We start from the raw sequence: 8,375 nt of genomic DNA, 5'->3' as shown, positions 1-8,375 counted from the left end.
CCCCAGCTGGTGGAACGACCTGCCTATCTCAATCCGAGCAGCTGACCAATTAATACTAGTACTTACCTATTCTATTCTGTTCTATTCTATTCTATTCGTTTTGGTCTAATTTATTTATAAAAAATAAACCTTGCTATGTACTATTTATGTAAATAGACTAACTGAGACTTGTCACAGCACTTGTATTTTGTTGCTCTCTCGTTGGTCTGATTGCTTCTACTTTGTGAGTCACTTTGGATAAAAGCGTCTGCTAAGTGACTAAATATAAATGTAAATGTTCATGTCAGAGGCCGATTCCAAACTCCCTGACTGTCCTGTCATGGCTGTGGAGGCCGTCTGTGAACTCTCTGTCTGTCCTGTTATGGCTAAGAGGGCTGTTTCTGAACTCTTAGTCTGTCCTGTTCTGACCAAGGAGGTTGATTCTGAACTCTGTAACTGTCCTATCCTGGCAAAGAAGGCCGGTCCCGAACTCTTTGTTTGTCTTGTAATGACCAAGGAGTTTGTTTCTGAACTCTCTGACTGCCCAGCAATGGTCAAAAGGGCTCTCCCTGATCTCTCTGCTCACCCTATTACGGCCAAAGATGCTGTTTCTGAACTGTCTGTCTGTCTAAATTCTGCTGTTGAATTTGATTTTGAACTATCTGTCTTGCTAGTTTCAGTCAATGAGTCTAATTATGAACAGTCTGCCCATCCAGTTTTTCCTAATGAATGGAATTATGGACTGTTTGTCTCTACCGCTGCAGTCAATGCATCCAAGTTTGAACCATTTGTCTGTCCAGTAACTACCATGGAGGCCATCAATAAACTTTCAACACTGTCCGTTGCGGCCAAGAAAACCATTAATGAACTCTCCGTGTACACTGTTTGTTTCTTATGTTTCAGTTCCTCCGAGGTCTCAGTCTTAGCCCTGGTTTCCAGATCTGTCTGCTCCGCCATGGTGGTCTTCTGGCTCTGGCGCGCGCTTTTCAGCTCCACCTGCTTCACCAAGGTGGGCTCCAGCTCTGCCCTGGCTCTCCGCTCCTCCCTGGCTCTATGAATTATGGACTGTTTGTCTCTACCGCTGCAGTCAATGCATCCAAGTTTGAACCATTTGTCTGTCCAGTAACTACCATGGAGGCCATCAATAAACTTTCAACACTGTCCGTTGCGGCCAAGAAAACCATTAATGAACTCTCCGTGTACACTGTTTGTTTCTTATGTTTCAGTTCCTCCGAGGTCTCAGTCTTAGCCCTGGTTTCCAGATCTGTCTGCTCCGCCATGGTGGTCTTCTGCCCTGCTCTGGCGCTTTTCAGCTCCACCTGCTTCACCAAGGTGGGCTCCAGCTCTGCCCTGGCTCTCCGCTCCTCCCTGGCTCTATGCTCCGCCTCAGCTCTCTACTCTGTCGGCTCCGCCCGGGCTCCCTGCTCTGCCTTGGCTTCCTGCTCCACCATCCAGTTTTTCCTAATGAATCGAATTATGGACTGTTTGTCTCTACCGCTGCAGTCAATGCATCTAAGTTTGAACCATTTGTCTGTCCAGTAACTACCAAGGAGGCCATCAATAAACTTTCAACACTGTCCGTTGCGGCCAAAACCATTAATGAACTCTCCGTGTACACTGTCTGTTTCCTTCATGTTTTGATCCCTGGACTGTTTTCTTGTTTATGATTGTTTGCTGCCTGCCCTGACCATTGCCTGACTTTTGCCTTTGCCTTGGATGTGTTTGTTTGCTGGTGTTTGACCCTGCCTGTTCTGACTACACTCTATGGAATAAAGCCTGCACGTGGATCCCCACTGTTTTTACGCCTCACTTCGTTACAGCTAGCTGGACATCTAGAATAGATCAAATCCAAAGATCAAAGTTTGAAAGTCTAAGTTCGCTCTGCCTTGGCTTCCTGCTCCACCGGCTCTGCCTCAGTCTCCTGTTGCTTCACTTCCACATGAACCTGGCCCCCCATCCGTCCCCCTGTTCCGCCTCTGCTCCACCTCCCTCCTGGACTCTGGTTTGTTAAGGAGCGTCTCTGTTTCCTTGCTTTCGTGTTTTGATCCCTGAACTGTTTTCTTGTTTATGATTGTTTGCTGCTTGCCCTGACCATTGCCTGACTTTTGCCTTTGCCTGTTCTGACTACACTCTATGGAAAAGCCTGCACGTGGATCCCCACTGTTTTTACACCTCACTTCGTTACAGCTAGCTTGACATCTAGAATAGATCAAATCCAAAGATCAAAGTTTTCTCGTTATCGTTGTTCATGTGTTTTTATATTCACCACAACTCTCCCCAGCCGATTGTTATAAATATGGTGAATCGGCAGAAAAACACACATAATTGAAATATAACAATAAATGACTCATAGCCTACAGTAACCTGGAAAAACAGCCAAAAGCACAACACACATGACACTAATACAGTCACAATCATCCGGTCAAAGGCCCTTTAATACGAGAGCGATGGACAGTGTCATGAAAGGGCACTAAACCACAAATCTCTTCATTTCAACTCAGGTTATCATTTACAGTAGCTTTATCATTAATATTATTAAAATGATCATCATTATAATGATGTTCTTTTAATCTATAAACAGCCAGTAATGTGGGTGACAAAAGCAGGCTCATCAAGTAGCTTTCTTTTAAACGGTTCTTTTACACATACACTGATACAAGCTTTCACATATTATTTTTTGTTTATTATTTTGTTCCTTAAAATGTATATAAATACGTTAAACTATTAATTACAAAAAAAACACAAGATTTTTTTTTTAAATTATAACCTAATTATAATCATTTTATATTTTAATGTCATAATTTCTGTTGTGTAGGTTTAACAATACAATTTTTCAAAATTGTCTTCCCTTTATTAATTAATATGATCTGAAATATTACACACACACTTATTTATATTTATTGTAAATACAACTGGACAAAATTTAGAACACAGCTGACTGAAAAAAAAAGCTCTATTGAATTATGTTCAAATGCTTCAAATTAGTGCTTCAAAAATGAATTATTTCAAACCTGCATGAACTCTCATTTATTTGCAAGAACATAAAAGACATGGACTTTACCATTGACCTCCATTCTCACAATGTGTTCTTTAATGTTCCACAGAAGAAAAAGTCATACAGGGGCATTCTTTATTCACGCAGCAGGTGTGCAGCTCTCCTGCATTAGACATACGTCCATATATTCCTGCATTATCACTTGAAAAAAACATAAATTTGGCAAACACCTATGGATGAGGTTGGTTTAACTCTCGCAGCATCTAAATATAATGCATGAAATGTCCAGTATTGGTAGACGTTATATTAGCTGTTGAAAGTGCTGCATTGAAGGGATTTCATCATTTTGACTGTGGAGTTTCTTAAGAGTCTGCCTTTGCATTGTCTACTGGACTCAGAGAAATGTCTTCTATTAAATTTAATGATGGTTTGCAAACCAGCTATGGTGCATTTCTGCCACCTGCTGGGATGGAGTATGAAGTGCTGACGTAGAAGGAAAAATCTTAATCAAACTTGATTTCTTTAATCTAATAAAGCTGTGGTCACTTACAGTTCTGTAATGGTAACCTCTTTATTCTTACATATATGGCCTTAACCTTATCTGCGAGCTTATTATAACTTGCACATTTAGAAGAACATGTTCAACAGTTTCCAGTAATCTACGCTGCACCATCCTGTATTATGCATTAGCATTTTTTAAAGTCTGATTCAAAGCTGCAAAGCCGTGTCCTATACAAAGGCGAGAAATTATTGCATCATCTCTTCTTTTGCCACAAAAGTTGATCACTTCTTCTCCCTATGTCTTCCCTTCCTTTCTTGTGTCTGCTTTTTCATTTACCCCTTCATTTCCGCTTTAAAATGTATTCTTTTTGAGTACTTTAAAGCCTTATTTGCAATCTCACTATGCTTAATTTCTCTTATCCTCCACATGAGCCAAAAATAAGACCTTTAATCCTTGTTGTTAAACGCTAAACAAGGTCTGAAGGGTTTCTGTGAGAATATCCTGTCTTGAGTCACATTTCCTAAGTTTGTAAGGCTAGACAAAGAATCTGAGCAAATAAGCATTTAGCGGATGAAGCTCTTCCATCCATTAAAGGACCACCTGAAATGCAATCCGTTCTGATGAATAAACATTTCGAAGTTATTTTACATATAGAGCAATGTAGCCATCAGTTCATATTAGATAGATATATTAAAAGATCCTTCTCTGATGATCATTTATTTTTCCCAGCAAATGCAGACTTGACTTATTGCATTGGGAATAATCATGGCGCTAAAGCTGATATTGACACTAGCACTAATCAGACAAATTTCGAAATGAGAAATTCCCATTCTTTGTGCCTCATTGTTCACATTCCATCACAAACTAGTAGTTCTCACGAACATTCGTTGTTCTGGTGTCCTTTTGTTGATACTCGCCTGATTTCCAAAAGATATTTCTCCCATTTCCACTGGAGACAGTCTAAAAGCAGCACTTCATCCTAAAAGCCTGGGATTGTGTACTTTCAACCTTTTTTTCAGTGATGCTGTAGCTGAACTAATGCAGTCTATTGCAGATCTTATTATAGCTCTATTGCATATATTTTCATTATAGAGATCTGGTCACCCCCCAAATCAGTCCCAGCCAAGGATCGGAGTATATTAAAAAAATAAACATTTTGTCATCATTTACTCACCTTCATTTGACATTGACTCCCATAGTATGGAAATAAAAATACAATGAAAATGAATGGTTACAAGCAACAGTTTGGTTACCCACATTCTTTAACACATCATCTTTTATCTTACATGAAAGTGAGCAAACGATGACAACATTTTCATTTTTGGATGAATTTAATTCTCTTTTTATAGTTGTCTACTATATTTTGAGGATGTAATCCAAATTTTATTTTCATACATCCAGAAACTAGATTTATGAAACTTGTTCCAATACCTTAGATTTACTTTATAGAGTTTTATAGAGAGAATCTGAGTCTGCATTAATGTATTAATTGCCTTCTACATTCTTTCCTTTACCTTCTTTACATTTCCTCCTCTCTTCCACAACGCCCCATCGTCGGTATATAAATATCTTCCTATCTCTGTTCCAACTGAGAGAAGTTTGTTTTTATTATTATGCAGTAAAGAAAAACAATTACAAATACAAATGAGAACAAAAGACAATGAGGGTTACATACATTAATCCAAGGCATACTAGGTTAGCTTATAAAATAGGAAGGACTCACTATTCGAATGCACTGCAGCTGTGTGTTTATGTATTAATATTACCGTTTTTGTATTAAGGTGCGTTTATTGTATTGTTTAGTAATTGGTGTGAGACACTACACGCTGTGAGATGCGAGACAAATGTTGGACAGAATTTCAACAATAAAGTGTAATTGGGAAAAAAATTAATAAGAATCACACTGTGAAAGAGCCTTACACGCAATAGAATTATTAGAATTTCTTAAAAAGTTTACATTTATATCCAAATTTTCCTGAAAATAAAAAAAGGAAGGAGTTTTCTTTGAAAATTTACATTTAAGAATGTAAAATGTGGCAAGAAATAGCAACAAATTAATGATAAATTCAAAGTGAGAAGGGTCTAGATTCAAAGAGTATACAAAAAAACAAAACAAAAAATTTGGGGTTATACAAAAGTTTGAATATAATTTTTTTTTTTAACAAAATAGGAAAAGTCAACCCAGAATACTTTACAATAAGATCAGTCCCAAAATAAATGACTGATTGTTTCTTCAGACTGAAGACAAAATAAACAATTGGGGGAAATACTATTATTAAATTGAGCAAGTTTGTAATTAACTGGGTAATTATGGATAATTTAAATAACTGCGAGAGGTTTCTCAGGGCCGGAAGTAAGTCGCTGCGCGTGTTTCCGCTCGGGCCGTTCTCGCGGGTGCTGGACGGAAATGGCGATGTGTGTCAGTAAAGGTTGCTAATGTCGTGTAAATATAAATATCTGCTCGACTGGACCCCGCGGGGATTTCTGTGATGCGCGAGCGGCTCCTGGAGTAACTCTGGGGAAGCGTGTGCGGAGCAGGTACGATCCCCACAGACACTTGGATAATCTCTGGTAACGTTAATCTCTCTCACTAGCATTAGCCTGTAGCATCATCATCATCATCAGTGAGGAAGCATATGAGACGGAGCTGATCATGTGATGATGGTGAACAGCTGAGCTCACACCGCGCAGCTCCGTTACCCCACGACTCTCTCATTACTGCTCTGTTACAGTGTCGCACTGTAGAGAAGCACTGCTGCTAACAGCGAGCACATCAGGGAAACCAGCAAGCTGCTACTCTTCAGAAAGACATCATTAGTGTTGAAAAACAATGAATGTGGCAAAGCCAATCTTTAGAGATGGTTTATTTAGTTTATTATCGTAGTACATGTCCAAAAAACATGCATATTGGCACTTTTTTTTGTTAGCGTCCTTGTGTTTTTGAAGGGCATAATGAAAAATGCTTTTCACATGGACCCTTTTTTCACACACATTTACATTTAGCCATTCAGCAGACGCTTTTATCCAATGAGGACAATAGAAGCAATCAAAATCAACAGAAGAGCAATGATATGCAAGTGCTATAACAAGTCTCAGTTAGCTTAACGCAGCACACAAGCAAGGTTTTTTTTATTATATAATAAATAAAAAGAAAACGGATAGAATAGAAAAGGAATGGAGCAAGCTATAGTGTTAGAGGCCTTTTTTGCTTTTGTTAATTGTATAATAAATAGCAAGAAAAATAGAAAGAATAGAGAAGCAAGTGTTAGTTTACGCAGTTATTAATATTGTAAATCAAAGTTATCTTCATTATTTTATATCATTGTGTTCTATTTTTCTCAATAAAATAGCTTAGAAACTGAAAAGTTCAAGCATATATTTCTTAATAACTAAATTCCACAGCTTCACTTCTAGTAGAGAGACGCTGCCAGAATTAATTCACACACGCAATCGCTCTCTCTAATGCATTCATATTAATGTAATCTCTACTGTGCTAAAGAACCAATTTGGGTTATTTTGGCAACCCAGCGCTGGGTTGCTTTAACCCAACAAGTTGGGTTATGTTTGACGCAGCATGCTTGGTTGCTTTTTTATGGTTTAAAATTACTACACTGCTAGGCTAAAATGAACCCAAATCGAGCTAGACATTAAACCTACAAATCTTGTTCATTTTAAAATCGCTTTTACACACACAGAATGACTATCAAAAGGTAAATATTTATTTAAAGCAAGAGAAAACAGTCAAAAGTAACATGCATGTGAGAAGAAATGCAGAAAAGTATGGCATTAACAGCTACAGAGTTTATAAATGAAGCACTGAACATTTGTTGAATAACTTTTAAGATCAAATTTGACTTTTTTGGTAAATTTTATATATTGTATAAAAATATTATACAAAAACACTATTATACAATAGTTGTACAATTAGTTAAGTTCTTTACAAACTATTCTGGCATGACCGTAAATAAACCACAACATTAACACTGATATTATAACATTTATCAGAAACATATGTGTGAAGGAATGTGAGCATGTGTATGAATGAGAGTAAACTCCATTTCTACTAAACAACACAGAACAAGCATTTAACATTTTGTTTTGACAAATTATACACTTACAGTTTGTTTCATAGTCCATGAATACAGATCAAGCATCGCTGCCAATGTTCATGATCTCTTTAGCATAATTGATGTAGTCGTGAAGAAGCCCCAGCAGCACAGCAAAGGCATCTTTTACATTATCCAGGGCAGCCTCCTCCTTTAAACCCACTGCTGCATCAGTTTGGGGGAAAGGACACTCTCCTCTTTGACCAGCATTCATCCCAGACACCACCTGATCTTCATCAGTGGCCTAAACAGAGAAGAACATTTAAAAAAGAAAACATTTAATTAAAATCTATCCATTTTCAGATAGAGGTGCATCCACATCAGTAAGGATAGGTGAATAGTCAGTTTTATCATTTCAGCCACTTTGTGAGGTTGTTTAATTACGTGGAGCGCTGCTCTTTAAAGGGTTAGTTCACCAAAAAAATTAAAATGTTCATAATTTATTCACCCCGTGTTGTTCCAAACCCATACAAACTCTGCTAATTTTTGGAACACAAATAAATATATTTAATATTCTCTTAATTTTTGTCCTCTATTGCAAGTCTGCTCCCAGTATTTTCTTCTGAACAGACATGTTCGCTATGATATTATTTAAGATTTATTCATATATAAATATTGGCATGGATTACTTCTACAATAACTCTGTATTTTTGAAGCTTGAAAATAATGATTATCTAGACTTTCAATGGATTAACAAAAAATGATGAGAGAAAATGTAAAAATATCTTCATTTGTGTTCTAAAGATAGACAGAAGTCTTATAGGTTTGGAATGACATGAGGGCAAGTAAATGA

The 8,375-nt window shown here is 37.5% G+C and overlaps 1 protein-coding gene and 1 pseudogene across 1 annotated transcript in view; both read left to right on the top strand.

Moving 5' to 3' along the window:
* Positions 1-1,521, top strand: part of LOC107718263 (uncharacterized) — a 4,816-nt pseudogene extending 3,295 nt beyond the window's left edge.
* Positions 1,522-5,840: 4,319 nt separating this feature from the next.
* LOC107718257 (ubiA prenyltransferase domain-containing protein 1-like) overlaps positions 5,841-8,375 on the top strand; it is a 10,944-nt gene continuing 8,409 nt past the window's right edge. The window contains exon 1 of the mRNA XM_016525250.1: positions 5,841-6,014. The gene's annotated coding sequence lies outside the window, so the exon portion shown is untranslated. The remainder of the gene's footprint in view (positions 6,015-8,375) is intronic.

The sequence above is a fragment of the Sinocyclocheilus rhinocerous genome, unplaced genomic scaffold, assembly GCF_001515625.1.
Source record: "Sinocyclocheilus rhinocerous isolate Xijiao unplaced genomic scaffold, SAMN03320098_v1.1 scaffold1474, whole genome shotgun sequence".
In the NCBI taxonomy this organism is placed as follows: Eukaryota; Metazoa; Chordata; class Actinopteri; order Cypriniformes; family Cyprinidae; genus Sinocyclocheilus; species Sinocyclocheilus rhinocerous.
This window is presented reverse-complemented; position numbering and strand designations above follow the sequence as displayed.